Raw genomic sequence first — 20,000 nt, 5'->3', positions numbered from 1 at the left:
GCGACAACACATCCCGCGGTGCCGTCTGGTTAGGCAAGGGTTTGAGAAACAGCATTCGCGGTAGACCGGCGCGGCCGGCGGACACCCACGCGGCGTGCCGCAATCGGATCGCGCGCTCGGCCTCCGTTGATTTCCTCTAGGTGGGTGATTCGGGGCGTCTCGGTCTCGCTGCCGTTCGGTCGCGCCAAGGCCTGCGGGGGCGGCGCGTAGCGCACGCTCTCGCGGCGGCCGAGGCGCTAGAGTGCGACCCGCAAGTGGGGAGGAACCGTCCACCCAACGCCGGCGCGAGCCGGGGCCGGTGGGGGCCCTACCAAGGCGGGTCATGAGTGCCAGTCGGTCAGTTCGGGAGAAGGGGAGGGTACTCGGAGGCCCGCCGGGAGCAGACGGGGGTCCGGAAGCTGAGGGGGGTGAAGGACGGCGGCCGGGAGCAGACGGCCGTCCCCGGGAGGGGGTGTTCGTTCACGTGCGGACGCCGGGAGCAGGCGGCCGTCACGCGATTCTGCCAACCGTTCCTACCGGCCTGTGTTTAAGGAGGCGGCCGGTCCTCCGTCCTTGGATGGATAAGATTCGCAGATTTTCGCCCGGCCTGTGTTTAAGGAGGCGGCCGGTTCCCTCCTTCCTTCCTTTCTTGGATGTATAACATTCGCAGATTTTCGCTCCGGCCGGTGGTTTAAGGAGGCGGCCGGTCCTCCCTCCTTGGATGTATAACATTCGCAGATTTTCGCCCGGCCTATGTTTAGTGAGGCGACCGGTCCTCCCTCCTTGGATGTATAACATTCGCATATTTTCGCCCGGCCGGTGGTTTAAGGAGGCGGCCGGTCCTCCCTCCTTGGATGTATAACATTCGCAGATTTTCGCCCGGCCTATGTTTAGTGAGGCGACCGGTCCTCCGTGGAGAGCGACCCGCAAGTGGGGAGGAACCGTCCACCCAACGCCGGCGCGAGCCGGGGCCGGTGGGGGCCCTACCAAGGCGGGTCTCATTGCCTGTCGGTCAGTTCGGGAGAAGGTGGGGGTACTCGGAGGCCCGCCGGGAGCAGACGGGGGTCCGGAAGGTGAGGGGGTGAAGGACGGCGGTCGGGAGCAGACGGCCGTCCCCGGGAGGGGGTGTTCGTTCACGTGCGGACGCCGGGAGCAGGCGGCCGTCACGCAATTCTGCCAACCGTTCCCACCGGCCTGTGTTTAAGGAGGCGGCCGGTCCTCCACGAGAAGAATTCTGCCAAACGTTCCACCGGCCTGTGTTTAAGGAGGCGGCCGGTCCTCCCCGTCGTTCCGCCGGCTTGTGTTTAAGGAGGCGGCCGGTCCTCCACGAGAAGAATTCTGCCAAACGTTCCACCGGCCTGTGTTTAAGGAGGCGGCCGGTCCTCCCCGTCGTTCCGCCGGCTTGTGTTTAAGGAGGCGGCCGGTCCTCCACTATTCCTTCCTTGGATGGAAAGCATGTAGCACTTTGAAAATTTTCGAGCACTGTGACACTTTGAAAATTTTCGAGAGTTTTTGTACTTAGAAAATTTTTCGCTCTTGCACTTCCAGAGTGCTTTGCGGTAGCTCCTAGGTTCGCTGTCCGAGCATGTGAACACTTTTTGGGGGGGAACACATCGCTAGAGACACCAGCCGCCTGGTTCTCGGGGCCAAAACTTGTGTTCCCCACACTCGTTCTGACTATATTTTGCGATTTGGGTAAAGGTAATGAGTACAGTGACTAGGGGGACCAACTCATCGTACTCTGGCGCACCAACAGACCAAAGCTGGTACTGCACTTACCCCTGGTACCCCAACGCCTGGTACCTGACGGGCGAGAGGCTGATTTTTCGCTATTTGCGTGCCGACCGAGGGAACCAGACAAAGCGGACACTTTACGGCGCAAGAGCCGTTGGCACTTAGAAATTTTTCGACAAAGTTGGCGCGAGCTCCAGAAGGAGAGGCTGATTTTTCGCTATTTGTGGCCGACCGAGGGAACCAGGCAAAGCGGACACTTTACGGCGCAAGAGCCGTTGGCACTTAGAAATTTTTTGACAAAGTTGGCGCGAGCTCCAGAAGGAGAGGCTGATTTTTCGCTATTTGTGGCCGACCGAGGGAACCAGGCAAAGCGGACACTTTACGGCGCAAGAGCCGTTGGCACTTAGAAAATATTCGCCAAAGTTGGCACGAGCTCCAGAAGGAGAGGCTGATTTTTCGCTATTTGTGGCCGACCGAGGGAACCAGACAAAGCGGACACATTACGGCGCAAGAGCCGTTGGCACTTAGAAAATATTCGCCAAAGTTGGCACGAGCTCCAGAAGGAGAGGCTGATTTTTCGCTATTTGTGGCCGACCGAGGGAACCAGACAAAGCGGACACTTTACGGCGCAAGAGCCGTTGGCACTTGCGCGAGCTCCAGAAGGAGAGGCTGATTTTTCGCTATTTGTGGCCGACCGAGGGAACCAGACAAAGCGGACACATTACGGCGCAAGAGCCGTTGGCACTTAGAAAATATTCGCCAAAGTTGGCACGAGCTCCAGAAGGAGAGGCTGATTTTTCGCTATTTGTGGCCGACCGAGGGAACCAGACAAAGCGGACACTTTACGGCGCAAGAGCCGTTGGCACTTGCGCGAGCTCCAGAAGGAGAGGCTGATTTTTCGCTATTTGTGGCCGACCGAGGGAACCAGACAAAGCGGACACTTTACGGCGCAAGAGCCGTTGGCACTTAGAAAATATTCGCCAAAGTTGGCACGAGCTCCAGAAGGAGAGGCTGATTTTTCGCCGTTTGTGGCCGACCGAGGGAACCAGACAAAGCGGACACTTTACGGCGCAAGAGCCGTTGGCACTTAGGCGAGCTCCAGAAGGAGAGGCTGATTTTTCGCTATTTGTGGCCGACCGAGGGAACCAGGCAAAGCGGACACATTACGGCGCAAGAGCCGTTGGCACTTAGAAAATATTCGCCAAAGTTGGCACGAGCTCCAGAAGGAGAGGCTGATTTTTCGCTATTTGTGGCCGACCGAGGGAACCAGGCAAAGCGGACACATTACGGCGCAAGAGCCGTTGGCACTTAGGCGAGCTCCAGAAGGAGAGGCTGATTTTTCGCCGTTTGTGGCCGACCGAGGGAACCAGGCAAAGCGGACACATTACGGCGCAAGAGCCGTTGGCACTTAGGCGAGCTCCAGAAGGAGAGGCTGGTTTTTCGCCGTTTGTGGCCGACCGAGGGAACCAGGCAAAGCGGACACATTACGGCGCAAGAGCCGTTGGCACTTAGGCGAGCTCCAGAAGGAGAGGCTGGTTTTTCGCCGTTTGTGGCCGACCGAGGGAACCAGGCAAAGCGGACACATTACGGCGCAAGAGCCGTTGGCACTTAGGCGAGCTCCAGAAGGAGAGGCTGATTTTTCGCCGTTCGTGGCCGACCGAGGGAACCAGGCAAAGCGGACACATTACGGCGCAAGACCCGTTGGCACTTAGGCGAGCTCCAGAAGGAGAGGCTGGTTTTTCGCTATTTGTGGCCGACCGAGGGAACCAGGCAAAGCGGACACATTACGGCGCAAGAGCCGTTGGCACTTAGGCGAGCTCCAGAAGGAGAGGCTGGTTTTTCGCTATTTGTGGCCGACCGAGGGAACCAGGCAAAGCGGACACATTACGGCGCAAGAGCCGTTGGCACTTAGGCGAGCTCCAGAAGGAGAGGCTGGTTTTTCGCTATTTGTGGCCGACCGAGGGAACCAGGCAAAGCGGACACATTACGGCGCAAGAGCCGTTGGCACTTAGGCGAGCTCCAGAAGGAGAGGCTGGTTTTTCGCTATTTGTGGCCGACCGAGGGAACCAGGCAAAGCGGACACATTACGGCGCAAGAGCCGTTGGCACTTAGAAAATATTCGCCAAAGTTGGCACGAGCTCCAGAAGGAGAGGCTGATTTTTCGCTATTTGTGGCCGACCGAGGGAACCAGGCAAAGCGGACACATTACGGCGCAAGAGCCGTTGGCACTTAGGCGAGCTCCAGAAGGAGAGGCTGATTTTTCGCCGTTTGTGGCCGACCGAGGGAACCAGGCAAAGCGGACACATTACGGCGCAAGAGCCGTTGGCACTTAGAAAATATTCGCCAAAGTTGGCACGAGCTCCAGAAGGAGAGGCTGATTTTTCGCTATTTGTGGCCGACCGAGGGAACCAGGCAAAGCGGACACATTACGGCGCAAGAGCCGTTGGCACTTAGGCGAGCTCCAGAAGGAGAGGCTGATTTTTCGCCGTTTGTGGCCGACCGAGGGAACCAGGCAAAGCGGACACATTACGGCGCAAGAGCCGTTGGCACTTAGGCGAGCTCCAGAAGGAGAGGCTGGTTTTTCGCCGTTTGTGGCCGACCGAGGGAACCAGGCAAAGCGGACACATTACGGCGCAAGAGCCGTTGGCACTTAGGCGAGCTCCAGAAGGAGAGGCTGGTTTTTCGCCGTTTGTGGCCGACCGAGGGAACCAGGCAAAGCGGACACATTACGGCGCAAGAGCCGTTGGCACTTAGGCGAGCTCCAGAAGGAGAGGCTGATTTTTCGCCGTTCGTGGCCGACCGAGGGAACCAGGCAAAGCGGACACATTACGGCGCAAGACCCGTTGGCACTTAGGCGAGCTCCAGAAGGAGAGGCTGGTTTTTCGCTATTTGTGGCCGACCGAGGGAACCAGGCAAAGCGGACACATTACGGCGCAAGAGCCGTTGGCACTTAGGCGAGCTCCAGAAGGAGAGGCTGGTTTTTCGCTATTTGTGGCCGACCGAGGGAACCAGGCAAAGCGGACACATTACGGCGCAAGAGCCGTTGGCACTTAGGCGAGCTCCAGAAGGAGAGGCTGGTTTTTCGCTATTTGTGGCCGACCGAGGGAACCAGGCAAAGCGGACACATTACGGCGCAAGAGCCGTTGGCACTTAGGCGAGCTCCAGAAGGAGAGGCTGGTTTTTCGCTATTTGTGGCCGACCGAGGGAACCAGGCAAAGCGGACACATTACGGCGCAAGAGCCGTTGGCACTTAGAAAATATTCGCCAAAGTTGGCACGAGCTCCAGAAGGAGAGGCTGATTTTTCGCTATTTGTGGCCGACCGAGGGAACCAGGCAAAGCGGACACATTACGGCGCAAGAGCCGTTGGCACTTAGGCGAGCTCCAGAAGGAGAGGCTGATTTTTCGCCGTTTGTGGCCGACCGAGGGAACCAGGCAAAGCGGACACATTACGGCGCAAGAGCCGTTGGCACTTAGGCGAGCTCCAGAAGGAGAGGCTGGTTTTTCGCTATTTGTGGCCGACCGAGGGAACCAGGCAAAGCGGACACATTACGGCGCAAGAGCCGTTGGCACTTAGGCGAGCTCCAGAAGGAGAGGCTGATTTTTCGCCGTTTGTGGCCGACCGAGGGAACCAGGCAAAGCGGACACATTACGGCGCAAGAGCCGTTGGCACTTAGGCGAGCTCCAGAAGGAGAGGCTGGTTTTTCGCTATTTGTGGCCGACCGAGGGAACCAGGCAAAGCGGACACATTACGGCGCAAGAGCCGTTGGCACTTAGGCGAGCTCCAGAAGGAGAGGCTGGTTTTTCGCCGTTTGTGGCCGACCGAGGGAACCAGGCAAAGCGGACACATTACGGCGCAAGAGCCGTTGGCACTTAGGCGAGCTCCAGAAGGAGAGGCTGGTTTTTCGCTATTTGTGGCCGACCGAGGGAACCAGGCAAAGCGGACACATTACGGCGCAAGAGCCGTTGGCACTTAGGCGAGCTCCAGAAGGAGAGGCTGATTTTTCGCCGTTTGTGGCCGACCGAGGGAACCAGGCAAAGCGGACACATTACGGCGCAAGAGCCGTTGGCACTTAGGCGAGCTCCAGAAGGAGAGGCTGGTTTTTCGCTATTTGTGGCCGACCGAGGGAACCAGGCAAAGCGGACACATTACGGCGCAAGAGCCGTTGGCACTTAGGCGAGCTCCAGAAGGAGAGGCTGGTTTTTCGCTATTTGTGGCCCGACCGAGGGAACCAGGCAAAGCGGACACATTACGGCGCAAGAGCCGTTGGCACTTAGAAAATATTCGCCAAAGTTGGCACGAGCTCCAGAAGGAGAGGCTGATTTTTCGCTATTTGTGGCCGACCGAGGGAACCAGGCAAAGCGGACACATTACGGCGCAAGAGCCGTTGGCACTTAGGCGAGCTCCAGAAGGAGAGGCTGGTTTTTCGCCGTTTGTGGCCGACCGAGGGAACCAGGCAAAGCGGACACATTACGGCGCAAGAGCCGTTGGCACTTAGGCGAGCTCCAGAAGGAGAGGCTGGTTTTTCGCTATTTGTGGCCGACCGAGGGAACCAGGCAAAGCGGACACTTTACGGCGCAAGAGCCGTTGGCACTTAGAAAATATTCGCCAAAGTTGGCACGAGCTCCAGAATGAGAGGCTGATTTTTCGCCGTTTGTGGCCGACCGAGGGAACCAGGCAAAGCGGACACATTACGGCGCAAGAGCCGTCGGCACTTAGGCGAGCTCCAGAAGGAGAGGCTGATTTTTTCGCTATTTGTGGCCGACCGAGGGAACCAGGCAAAGCGGACACATTACGGCGCAAGAGCCGTTGGCACTTAGAAAATATTCGCCAAAGTTGGCACGAGCTCCAGAATGAGAGGCTGATTTTTCGCCGTTTGTGGCCGACCGAGGGAACCAGACAAAGCGGACACATTACGGCGCAAGAGCCGTTGGCACTTAGGCGAGCTCCAGAAGGAGAGGCTGATTTTTCGCTATTTGTGGCCGACCGAGGGAACCAGGCAAAGCGGACACTTTACGGCGCAAGAGCCGTTGGCACTTAGAAAATATTCGCCAAAGTTGGCACGAGCTCCAGAAGGAGAGGCTGATTTTTCGCCGTTTGTGGCCGACCGAGGGAACCAGACAAAGCGGACACATTACGGCGCAAGAGCCGTTGGCACTTAGGCGAGCTCCAGAAGGAGAGGCTGATTTTTCGCTATTTGTGGCCGACCGAGGGAACCAGGCAAAGCGGACACTTTACGGCGCAAGAGCCGTTGGCACTTAGAAAATATTCGCCAAAGTTGGCACGAGCTCCAGAAGGAGAGGCTGATTTTTCGCCGTTTGTGGCCGACCGAGGGAACCAGACAAAGCGGACACATTACGGCGCAAGAGCCGTTGGCACTTAGGCGAGCTCCAGAAGGAGAGGCTGATTTTTCGCTATTTGTGGCCGACCGAGGGAACCAGGCAAAGCGGACACTTTACGGCGCAAGAGCCGTTGGCACTTAGAAAATATTCGCCAAAGTTGGCACGAGCTCCAGAAGGAGAGGCTGATTTTTCGCCGTTTGTGGCCGACCGAGGGAACCAGACAAAGCGGACACATTACGGCGCAAGAGCCGTTGGCACTTAGGCGAGCTCCAGAAGGAGAGGCTGATTTTTCGCTATTTGTGGCCGACCGAGGGAACCAGGCAAAGCGGACACTTTACGGCGCAAGAGCCGTTGGCACTTAGAAAATATTCTGAAATTCTCACCGACCTCCGTGGTGGAGAGGCCGAATTTTCGACATTCGTGGCCGACCGGGGAACCGTCGCCACTCGGACAACTTGTGCGGCAGCCCTCGGTGATTTTAGGACCGCTTTTTCACCCTCGCTGTCCGACCGGAGAACCGTCGTAGCTCGGACAGTTCGTGTGCCAGCATCCGCTGGCACTTAGAAAATTTTAAAAAAGAAAAAAATAGTCTTCTGCATATACGTTCTGACTATATTTTGCGATTAGGGGGTAAAGGTAATGAGTACAGTGACTAGGGGGACCAACTCATCGTACTCTGGCGCACCAACACGCCAAGGTTGGTACTGCACTTAGGCTGATTTTTGCGCTATTCGCGGCCGACCGGGGAACCAGCGCGGAGCGGACACATTACGGCGAATGAGCCGTTGGCACTTAGAAAATTTTTGAGCTTTTTTCGAACTTCCGTGAGGCTGATTTTGCGCTATTCGCGGCCGACCGGGGAACCAGCGCGGAGCGGACACATTACGGCGAATGAGCCGTTGGCACTTAGAAAATTTTTGAGCTTTTTTCGAACTTCCGTGAGGCTGATTTTGCGCTATTCGCGGCCGACCGGGGAACCAGCGCGGAGCGGACACATTACGGCGAATGAGCCGTTGGCACTTAGAAAATTTTTGAGCTTTTTTCGGACTTCCGTGTGGAGCTTTGGGGCCGTTCCGCCTAACTTTTTATGCCCGATTAGGCTTCCAGGGAGGCGGCTAAGCATTATTGACCAATCATGGAGCTTTTTTGGGACTTCCGTGTGGAGCTTTGGGGCCGTTCCGCCTAACTTTTTATGCCCGATTAGGCTTCCAGGGAGGCGGCTAAGCATTATTGACCAATCATGGAGCTTTTTTGGGACTTCCGTGTGGAGCTTTGGGGCCGTTCCGCCTAGCTTTTTATGCCCGATTAGGCTTCCAGGGAGGCGGCTAAGCATTATTGACCAATCATGGAGCTTTTTTGGGACTTCCGTGTGGAGCTTTGGGGCCGTTCCGCCTAGCTTTTTATGCCCGGTTAGGCTTCCAGGGAGGCGGCTAAGCATTATTGACCAATCATGGAGCTTTTTTTGGACTTCCGTGTGGAGCTTTGGGGCCGTTCCGCCTAGCTTTTTATGCCCGATTAGGCTTCCAGGGAGGCGGCTAAGCATTATTGACCAATCATGGAGCTTTTTTGGGACTTCCGTGTGGAGCTTTGGGGCCGTTCCGCCTAGCTTTTTATGCCCGATTAGGCTTCCAGGGAGGCGGCTAAGCATTATTGACCAATCATGGAGCTTTTTTGGGACTTCCGTGTGGAGCTTTGGGGCCGTTCCGCCTAGCTTTTTATGCCCGATTAGGCTTCCAGGGAGGCGGCTAAGCATTATTGACCAATCATGGAGCTTTTTTGGGACTTCCAGCCGGTGCTTTGGGGGCCTTCCCCCTCACTTTCTACGCCCGATTGGGCTTCCAGGGACGCGGCTAAGCATTTTTAACAGAAATGGAGCTTTTTGCGGAGCTCCAGCCGGTGCCACCGGCAGGCCGTGCACGCGGACGAGATGACCGAAAGAAGCTCCAGGAGAGCGGATGGACGCTTTTTAAGCACCGAGGCGGAGATCGCGGAGCTTTAATAGACTTCCAGCGGGCCCAAAGCGGCCAGGCAGACGGCGCAGCGCGACCTGGTACCTCGCACGGGACGCATCGCCCCCCCCGCGCACAGTTCCAGGGGGCCGGGATGACGTTTCAAAGCTGCCGCTGCAGCTGCGGCGGGGAGTGGCCTCCCTCCGGTGGACACGACGAGTAAATGACACCGGCCGCTGACGCAAACCCACGCCGGACAGGAGAGCTCAAAAGCCGGGTAACATTTCAAGGAAGACCCCCCCTGCGCAGACCTCCACTAGGCCGGGATGACTGTTCAGCTGTGGCGGGGAGTGGCCTCCCTCCGGTCGGCACGACGAGTAAATGACACCGGCCGCTGACGCAAACCCACGCCGGACAGGAGAGCTCAAAAGCCGGGTAACATTTCAAGGAAGACCCCCCCTGCGCAGACCTCCACTAGGCCGGGATGACTGTTCAGCTGTGGCGGGGAGTGGCCTCCCTCCGGTCGGCACGACGAGTAAATGACACCGGCCGCTGACGCAAACCCACGCCGGACAGGAGAGCTCAAAAGCCGGGTAACATTTCAAGGAAGACCCCCCCTGCGCAGACCTCCACTAGGCCGGGATGACTGTTCAGCTGTGGCGGGGAGTGGCCTCCCTCCGGTCGGCACGACGAGTAAATGACACCGGCCGCTGACGCAAACCCACGCCGGACAGGAGAGCTCAAAAGCCGGGTAACATTTCAAGGAAGACCCCCCCTGCGCAGACCTCCACTAGGCCGGGATGACTGTTCAGCTGTGGCGGGGAGTGGCCTCCCTCCGGTCGGCACGACGAGTAAATGACACCGGCCGCTGACGCAAACCCACGCCGGACAGGAGAGCTCAAAAGCCGGGTAACATTTCAAGGAAGACCCCCCCTGCGCAGACCTCCACTAGGCCGGGATGACTGTTCAGCTGCGGCGGGGAGTGGCCTCCCTCCGGTCGGCACGACGAGTAAATGACACCGGCCGCTGACGCAAACCCACGCCGGACAGGAGAGCTCAAAAGCCGGGTAACATTTCAAGGAAGACCCCCCCTGCGCAGACCTCCACTAGGCCGGGATGACTGTTCAGCTGTGGCGGGGAGTGGCCTCCCTCCGGTCGGCACGACGAGTAAATGACACCGGCCGCTGACGCAAACCCACGCCGGACAGGAGAGCTCAAAAGCCGGGTAACATTTCAAGGAAGACCCCCCCTGCGCAGACCTCCACTAGGCCGGGATGACTGTTCAGCTGTGGCGGGGAGTGGCCTCCCTCCGGTCGGCACGACGAGTAAATGACACCGGCCGCTGACGCAAACCCACGCCGGACAGGAGAGCTCAAAAGCCGGGTAACATTTCAAGGAAGACCCCCCCTGCGCAGACCTCCACTAGGCCGGGATGACTGTTCAGCTGTGGCGGGGAGTGGCCTCCCTCCGGTCGGCACGACGAGTAAATGACACCGGCCGCTGACGCAAACCCACGCCGGACAGGAGAGCTCAAAAGCCGGGTAACATTTCAAGGAAGACCCCCCCTGCGCAGACCTCCACTAGGCCGGGATGACTGTTCAGCTGTGGCGGGGAGTGGCCTCCCTCCGGTCGGCACGACGAGTAAATGACACCGGCCGCTGACGCAAACCCACGCCGGACAGGAGAGCTCAAAAGCCGGGTAACATTTCAAGGAAGACCCCCCCTGCGCAGACCTCCACTAGGCCGGGATGACTGTTCAGCTGCGGCGGGGAGTGGCCTCCCTCCGGTCGGCACGACGAGTAAATGACACCGGCCGCTGACGCAAACCCACGCCGGACAGGAGAGCTCAAAAGCCGGGTAACATTTCAAGGAAGACCCCCCCTGCGCAGACCTCCACTAGGCCGGGATGACTGTTCAGCTGTGGCGGGGAGTGGCCTCCCTCCGGTCGGCACGACGAGTAAATGACACCGGCCGCTGACGCAAACCCACGCCGGACAGGAGAGCTCAAAAGCCGGGTAACATTTCAAGGAAGACCCCCCCTGCGCAGACCTCCACTAGGCCGGGATGACTGTTCAGCTGTGGCGGGGAGTGGCCTCCCTCCGGTCGGCACGACGAGTAAATGACACCGGCCGCTGACGCAAACCCACGCCGGACAGGAGAGCTCAAAAGCCGGGTAACATTTCAAGGAAGACCCCCCCTGCGCAGACCTCCACTAGGCCGGGATGACTGTTCAGCTGTGGCGGGGAGTGGCCTCCCTCCGGTCGGCACGACGAGTAAATGACACCGGCCGCTGACGCAAACCCACGCCGGACAGGAGAGCTCAAAAGCCGGGTAACATTTCAAGGAAGACCCCCCCTGCGCAGACCTCCACTAGGCCGGGATGACTGTTCAGCTGCGGCGGGGAGTGGCCTCCCTCCGGTCGGCACGACGAGTAAATGACACCGGCCGCTGACGCAAACCCACGCCGGACAGGAGAGCTCAAAAGCCGGGTAACATTTCAAGGAAGACCCCCCCTGCGCAGACCTCCACTAGGCCGGGATGACTGTTCAGCTGTGGCGGGGAGTGGCCTCCCTCCGGTCGGCACGACGAGTAAATGACACCGGCCGCTGACGCAAACCCACGCCGGACAGGAGAGCTCAAAAGCCGGGTAACATTTCAAGGAAGACCCCCCCTGCGCAGACCTCCACTAGGCCGGGATGACTGTTCAGCTGTGGCGGGGAGTGGCCTCCCTCCGGTCGGCACGACGAGTAAATGACACCGGCCGCTGACGCAAACCCACGCCGGACAGGAGAGCTCAAAAGCCGGGTAACATTTCAAGGAAGACCCCCCCTGCGCAGACCTCCACTAGGCCGGGATGACTGTTCAGCTGTGGCGGGGAGTGGCCTCCCTCCGGTCGGCACGACGAGTAAATGACACCGGCCGCTGACGCAAACCCACGCCGGACAGGAGAGCTCAAAAGCCGGGTAACATTTCAAGGAAGACCCCCCCTGCGCAGACCTCCACTAGGCCGGGATGACTGTTCAGCTGCGGCGGGGAGTGGCCTCCCTCCGGTCGGCACGACGAGTAAATGACACCGGCCGCTGACGCAAACCCACGCCGGACAGGAGAGCTCAAAAGCCGGGTAACATTTCAAGGAAGACCCCCCCTGCGCAGACCTCCACTAGGCCGGGATGACTGTTCAGCTGTGGCGGGGAGTGGCCTCCCTCCGGTCGGCACGACGAGTAAATGACACCGGCCGCTGACGCAAACCCACGCCGGACAGGAGAGCTCAAAAGCCGGGTAACATTTCAAGGAAGACCCCCCCTGCGCAGACCTCCACTAGGCCGGGATGACTGTTCAGCTGCGGCGGGGAGTGGCCTCCCTCCGGTCGGCACGACGAGTAAATGACACCGGCCGCTGACGCAAACCCACGCCGGACAGGAGAGCTCAAAAGCCGGGTAACATTTCAAGGAAGACCCCCCCTGCGCAGACCTCCACTAGGCCGGGATGACTGTTCAGCTGCGGCGGGGAGTGGCCTCCCTCCGGTCGGCACGACGAGTAAAGCTATTTAGGAAAATCTGAGATAAATATCACTTGCATAATAATTTGGAACACGGTCCCGTGTTCCAAATTATTATGCAAAATGTATTTAGACACCAGCAATCGCACTTAGATTTGTTTCTTTTTTCTTTCTTTTAGCTTCCATAATGTTACCGGGCGCTGACGCAAACCCACGCCCGGCAGGAGAGCTCAAAAGCCGGGTAACATTTCAAGGAAGACCCCCCCTGCGCAGACCTCCACTAGGCCGGGATGACTGTTCAGCTGCGGCGGGGAGTGGCCTCCCTCCGGTCGGCACGACGAGTAAATGACACCGGCCGCTGACGCAAACCCACGCCGGACAGGAGAGCTCAAAAGCCGGGTAACATTTCAAGGAAGACCCCCCCTGCGCAGACCTCCACTAGGCCGGGATGACTTTTCAAAGCTGCCTCTGCAGCTGCGGCGGGGAGTTGCCTCCCTCCGGTGGACACGACGAGTAAATACACCAGCACTTGCTCTTAGATTTGTTTCTTTTTTCTTTCTTTTAGCTTCCATAATGTTACCGGGCGCTGACGCAAACCCACGCCCGGCAGGAGAGCTCAAAAGCCGGGTAACATTTCAAGGAAGACCCCCCCTGCGCAGACCTCCACTAGGCCGGGATGACTGTTCAGCTGCGGCGGGGAGTGGCCTCCCTCCGGTCGGCACGACGAGTAAAGCTATTTAGGAAAATCTGAGATAAATATCACTTGCATAATAATTTGGAACACGGTCCCGTGTTCCAAATTATTATGCAAAATGTATTTAGACACCAGCAATCGCACTTAGATTTGTTTCTTTTTTCTTTCAGCTTCCATAATGTTACCGGGCGCTGACGCAAACCCACGCCCGGCAGGAGAGCTCAAAAGCCGGGTAACATTTCAAGGAAGACCCCCCCTGCGCAGACCTCCACTAGGCCGGGATGACTGTTCAGCTGCGGCGGGGAGTGGCCTCCCTCCGGTCGGCACGACGAGTAAATGACACCGGCCGCTGACGCAAACCCACGCCGGACAGGAGAGCTCAAAAGCCGGGTAACATTTCAAGGAAGACCCCCCCTGCGCAGACCTCCACTAGGCCGGGATGACTTTTCAAAGCTGCCTCTGCAGCTGCGGCGGGGAGTTGCCTCCCTCCGGTGGACACGACGAGTAAATACACCAGCACTTGCTCTTAGATTTGTTTCTTTTTTCTTTCTTTTAGCTTCCATAATGTTACCGGGCGCTGACGCAAACCCACGCCCGGCAGGAGAGCTCAAAAGCCGGGTAACATTTCAAGGAAGACCCCCCCTGCGCAGACCTCCACTAGGCCGGGATGACTGTTCAGCTGCGGCGGGGAGTGGCCTCCCTCCGGTCGGCACGACGAGTAAAGCTATTTAGGAAAATCTGAGATAAATATCACTTGCATAATAATTTGGAACACGGTCCCGTGTTCCAAATTATTATGCAAAATGTATTTAGACACCAGCAATCGCACTTAGATTTGTTTCTTTTTTCTTTCTTTTAGCTTCCATAATGTTACCGGGCGCTGACGCAAACCCACGCCCGGCAGGAGAGCTCAAAAGCCGGGTAACATTTCAAGGAAGCTATTTAGGAAAATCTGAGATAAATATCCTTTGCATAATAATTTGGAACACGGTCCCGTGTTCCAAATTATTATGCAAAATGTATTTAAGTGTCATAAAGATTACATTTTTTGTTTTTCAAGTACTGAAATCACCCTCAGTCATGGTACAGTCCATGGTAGTCTGCCAGGTGAGCGCAATTGTAGTAATTAACAAGTCTATTTAAGTTCCGCGTTTTTAAGCGTTCGGCCATTTCGTTCAACCATGGGGAGGAAAAAGGATCTCTCTGCTGTCGAGAAGCGTGAAATCGTTCGATGCCTTGGACAAGGTATGCAGACATTCGATATTGCACGAAAGCTTAAGCTGCGACCATCGAACTTTGAAGAAATTCGTCGCTGATTCGGAGCAAACGCGCGTTCGTGCAGACAAAGGCACGACAAGGAAGGTTTCTGCAAGACAAACAAATCGAATCAAGAGGGCGGCTGCAAGCATGCCACTAAAGACGAGCAAACAAATATTCGACGCTGCTGGTGCCAGTGAAGTCCCACGAACGACGAGGTGCAGGATCCTCCAGAGGCTTGCAGTTGTGCGGAAACCCTCCATTCGGCCACCCCTGAACAACGCGAACAAGCAGAAACGGCTGCAGTGGGCCCAGACTTACATGAAGACAAATTTTCAGACAGTCCTGTTCACCGACGAGTGCCGTGCCACCTTGGATGGGCCAGGTAGGGTTTTTTAAGTTTTTCCTTGCACTTTTGAGAGCTCAGGGGATGCTTTGAGAATAATTGTCAATTTCTGTCTATGTGAAGCCCTTTGAGACTGCTTGTGATTTAGGGCTATACAAATAAACTTGATTTGACTTGACTTTACAGATGGATGGAGTCGTGGATGGTTGGTGGACGGCCACGATAGCCCAACAAGGCTGCGGCGTCAGCAGGGAGGTGGCGGAGTGATGTTTTGGGCCGGAATCATGGGGAGAGAGCTGCTTGGCCCCTTTAGGGTCCCTGAAGGCGTCAAAATTACGTCTGTTAACTACGTGGAATTTCTGACTCAACACTTCTGTCCATGGTACAACAGGAAGAACCGTGCTTTCCGTCAAAAGATCATCTTCATGCATGACAATGCACCGTCTCATGCTGCAAGAAATACGTCAACGTCTTTGGCATCTATGGGAATAAAGGGAGAGAAACTGATGGTGTGGCCCCCATGCTCCCCTGACCTCAATCCTATTGAAAACTTGTGGAGCATCGTCAAGCAGAAAATCTACGAAGGTGGGAGGCAGTTCAATTCCAAAGAGCAGCTCTGGCAGGCTATTCTTAGATCCTGCCAAGAAATTCAACCAGAAACTGTACAAAAACTCACAAGTTCAGTGGATGGAAGAATCGTGAAGCTGCTGTTGAACAAAGGGTCCTATGTTAAAATGTAACTTTGTTTTTTATTGAAATAAAGGGTCCTATGTTAAAATGTAACTTGTTTGTCTTTTCTTTGAAATAGCTTTTGATTTCAGTAAATATGACCTCCTAATGCTGTAAATTCTTAAGATGGGCATTTCAGTTCATAAAAACCTATAAAATGTTATAAAACTCTGTTGTGCGTAATAATGTGGAACAGTGCATTTTAAGTTTTTTATTTTTTAAAAATTCTGTGATCATTCGGAGGTTTGTTCAATAAAATTAGAATTCATCAAAATAATGGTTGATGACTTGAAAATTATGCTGACTCATTTTGCATCGACTATTTAGGAAAATCTGAGATAAATGTCACTTGCATAATAATTTGGAACACGGTGTAAGTGCGATTGCTGGTGTATTTACTCGTCGTGTCCACCGGAGGACGGCAAATCCCCGCCGCAGCTGCAGCGGCAGCGCTTAAATGTCTTCCCGGCCGCCTGGAACTCTGCACGGGGCGTGTTTCGTCCCGCGCAGCGGTACCAGATCGCGCTGCGCCGTCAGCCGAGCCGCGCGCGGTCCGCTGGAAGTCTACACTGTGTTCCAAATTATTATGCAAATTGTATTTATGTGTCATAAAGATTACATTTTTTGTTTTTCAATTAAACTCATGGATGGTATTACGTGTCAGGGCTCTTTGGATCACTGAGATCAATCTCAGACACCGGGGATCATTACCGGCCAGTTGAGCCCAAATTAAGGAAAAACTACTTAAGAATGGTGTTCCACATTATTAAGCAGATAATTTGAAGTTCGCTTTGAGCAGTGGCGGACGCCAACCCACGACCGGTGGGAGAGCTCGGAGGGCGGATGGGCTTTCAAGGAAGCCCCCAGGCCGGTCCCACTCGCACTTAGAATTTTTTTTTTTTTTGGCTTCCATAATGTACCGGGCGCGGACGCGAAACCCACGCCGGGCAGGAGAGCTCGAAAGGCGGCTAAGCATTCAAGGAAGCACCGTCTGGAGCTTCAGAGCCGTTCCGCCTGACTTTTAACGTAGAGTACCGGGCGCAAACCACTAACTCAAGCCCGGCATGGCAGCTCGAAAGGCGGCTAAGCATTCAAGGAAGCACCGTCTGGAGCTTCAGAGCCGTTCCGCCTGACTTTTAACGTAGAGTACCGGGCGCAAACCACAACTCAAGCCCGGCATGGCAGCTCGAAAGGCGGCTAAGCATTCAAGGAAGCACCGTCTGGAGCTTCAGAGCCGTTCCGCCTGACTTTTAACGTAGAGTACCGGGCGCAAACCACTAACTCAAGCCCGGCATGGCAGCTCGAAAGGCGGCTAAGCATTCAAGGAAGCACCGTCTGGAGCTTCAGAGCCGTTCCGCCTGACTTTTAACGTAGAGTACCGGGCGCAAACCACTAACTCAAGCCCGGCATGGCAGCTCGAAAGGCGGCTAAGCATTCAAGGAAGCACCGTCTGGAGCTTCAGAGCCGTTCCGCCTGACTTTTAACGTAGAGTACCGGGCGCAAACCACTAACTCAAGCCCGGCATGGCAGCTCGAAAGGCGGCTAAGCATTCAAGGAAGCACCGTCTGGAGCTTCAGAGCCGTTCCGCCTGACTTTTAACGTAGAGTACCGGGCGCAAACCACTAACTCAAGCCCGGCATGGCAGCTCGAAAGGCGGCTAAGCATTCAAGGAAGCACCGTCTGGAGCTTCAGAGCCGTTCCGCCTGACTTTTAACGTAGAGTACCGGGCGCAAACCACTAACTCAAGCCCGGCATGGCAGCTCGAAAGGCGGCTAAGCATTCAAGGAAGCACCGTCTGGAGCTTCAGAGCCGTTCCGCCTGACTTTTAACGTAGAGTACCGGGCGCAAACCACTAACTCAAGCCCGGCATGGCAGCTCGAAAGGCGGCTAAGCATTCAAGGAAGCACCGTCTGGAGCTTCAGAGCCGTTCCGCCTGACTTTTAACGTAGAGTACCGGGCGCAAACCACTAACTCAAGCCCGGCATGGCAGCTCGAAAGGCGGCTAAGCATTCAAGGAAGCACCGTCTGGAGCTTCAGAGCCGTTCCGCCTGACTTTTAACGTAGAGTACCGGGCGCAAACCACTAACTCAAGCCCGGCATGGCAGCTCGAAAGGCGGCTAAGCATTCAAGGAAGCACCGTCTGGAGCTTCAGAGCCGTTCCGCCTGACTTTTAACGTAGAGTACCGGGCGCAAACCACTAACTCAAGCCCGGCATGGCAGCTCGAAAGGCGGCTAAGCATTCAAGGAAGCACCGTCTGGAGCTTCAGAGCCGTTCCGCCTGACTTTTAACGTAGAGTACCGGGCGCAAACCACTAACTCAAGCCCGGCATGGCAGCTCGAAAGGCGGCTAAGCATTCAAGGAAGCACCGTCTGGAGCTTCAGAGCCGTTCCGCCTGACTTTTAACGTAGAGTACCGGGCGCAAACCACTAACTCAAGCCCGGCATGGCAGCTCGAAAGGCGGCTAAGCATTCAAGGAAGCACCGTCTGGAGCTTCAGAGCCGTTCCGCCTGACTTTTAACGTAGAGTACCGGCGCAAACCACTAACTCAAGCCCGGCATGGCAGCTCGAAAGGCGGCTAAGCATTCAAGGAAGCACCGTCTGGAGCTTCAGAGCCGTTCCGCCTGACTTTTAACGTAGAGTACCGGGCGCAAACCACTAACTCAAGCCCGGCATGGCAGCTCGAAAGGCGGCTAAGCATTCAAGGAAGCACCGTCTGGAGCTTCAGAGCCGTTCCGCCTGACTTTTAACGTAGAGTACCGGGCGCAAACCACTAACTCAAGCCCGGCATGGCAGCTCGAAAGGCGGCTAAGCATTCAAGGAAGCACCGTCTGGAGCTTCAGAGCCGTTCCGCCTGACTTTTAACGTAGAGTACGACGGGCGCAAACCACTAACTCAAGCCCGGCATGGCAGCTCGAAAGGCGGCTAAGCATTCAAGGAAGCACCGTCTGGAGCTTCAGAGCCGTTCCGCCTGACTTTTAACGTAGAGTACCGGGCGCAAACCACTAACTCAAGCCCGGCATGGCAGCTCGAAAGGCGGCTAAGCATTCAAGGAAGCACCGTCTGGAGCTTCAGAGCCGTTCCGCCTGACTTTTAACGTAGAGTACCGGGCGCAAACCACTAACTCAAGCCCGGCATGGCAGCTCGAAAGGCGGCTAAGCATTCAAGGAAGCACCGTCTGGAGCTTCAGAGCCGTTCCGCCTGACTTTTAACGTAGAGTACCGGGCGCAAACCACTAACTCAAGCCCGGCATGGCAGCTCGAAAGGCGGCTAAGCATTCAAGGAAGCGACGCCGGCCGGTCCGCGGGCCAAATAGGGTCCAGTAAAGTACCGGGCGCAAACCACTAACTCAAGCCCGGCATGGCAGCTCGAAAGGCGGCTAAGCATTCAAGGAAGCGACGCCGGCCGGTCCGCGGGCCAAATAGGGTCCAGTAAAGTACCGGGCGCAAACCACTAACTCAAGCCCGGCATGGCAGCTCGAAAGGCGGCTAAGCATTCAAGGAAGCGACGCCGGCCGGTCCGCGGGCCAAATAGGGTCCAGTAAAGTACCGGGCGCAAACCACTAACTCAAGCCCGGCATGGCAGCTCGAAAGGCGGCTAAGCATTCAAGGAAGCGACGCCGGCCGGTCCGCGGCCAAATAGGGTCCAGTAAAGTACCGGGCGCAAACCACTAACTCAAGCCCGGCATGGCAGCTCGAAAGGCGGCTAAGCATTCAAGGAAGCGACGCCGGCCGGTCCGCGGGCCAAATAGGGTCCAGTAAAGTACCGGGCGCAAACCACTAACTCAAGCCCGGCATGGCAGCTCGAAAGGCGGCTAAGCATTCAAGGAAGCGACGCCGGCCGGTCCGCGGGCCAAATAGGGTCCAGTAAAGTACCGGGCGCAAACCACTAACTCAAGCCCGGCATGGCAGCTCGAAAGGCGGCTAAGCATTCAAGGAAGCGACGCCGGCCGGTCCGCGGGCCAAATAGGGTCCAGTAAAGTACCGGGCGCAAACCACTAACTCAAGCCCGGCATGGCAGCTCGAAAGGCGGCTAAGCATTCAAGGAAGCGACGCCGGCCGGTCCGCGGGCCAAATAGGGTCCAGTAAAGTACCGGGCGCGGCCACTAACGCCTTGTGGCGGTCGCCTTGTGGCGGTCGGGGGGTGGCGGTCGGGGCTGGCGCTTGGGGCCGGTGGCGGTCGCCTTGTGGCGGTCGCCTTGTGGCGGTCGGGGGGTGGCGGTCGGGGCTGGCGCTTGGGGCCAGTGGCGGTCGCCTTGTGGCGGTCGCCTTGTGGCGGTCGCCTTGTGGCGGTCGCCTTGTGGCGGTCGCCTTGTGGCGGTCGGGGGGTGGCGGTCGGGGCTGGCGCTTGGGGCCAGTGGCGGTCGCCTTGTGGCGGTCGCCTTGTGGCGGTCGCCTTGTGGCGGTCGCCTTGTGGCGGTCGCCTTGTGGCGGTCGGGGGGTGGCGGTCGGGGCTGGCGCTTGGGGCCAGTGGC

This window comes from Syngnathus typhle, unplaced genomic scaffold (genome assembly GCF_033458585.1).
Source record: "Syngnathus typhle isolate RoL2023-S1 ecotype Sweden unplaced genomic scaffold, RoL_Styp_1.0 HiC_scaffold_335, whole genome shotgun sequence".
NCBI lineage: Eukaryota > Metazoa > Chordata > Actinopteri > Syngnathiformes > Syngnathidae > Syngnathus > Syngnathus typhle.
This window is presented reverse-complemented; position numbering follows the sequence as displayed.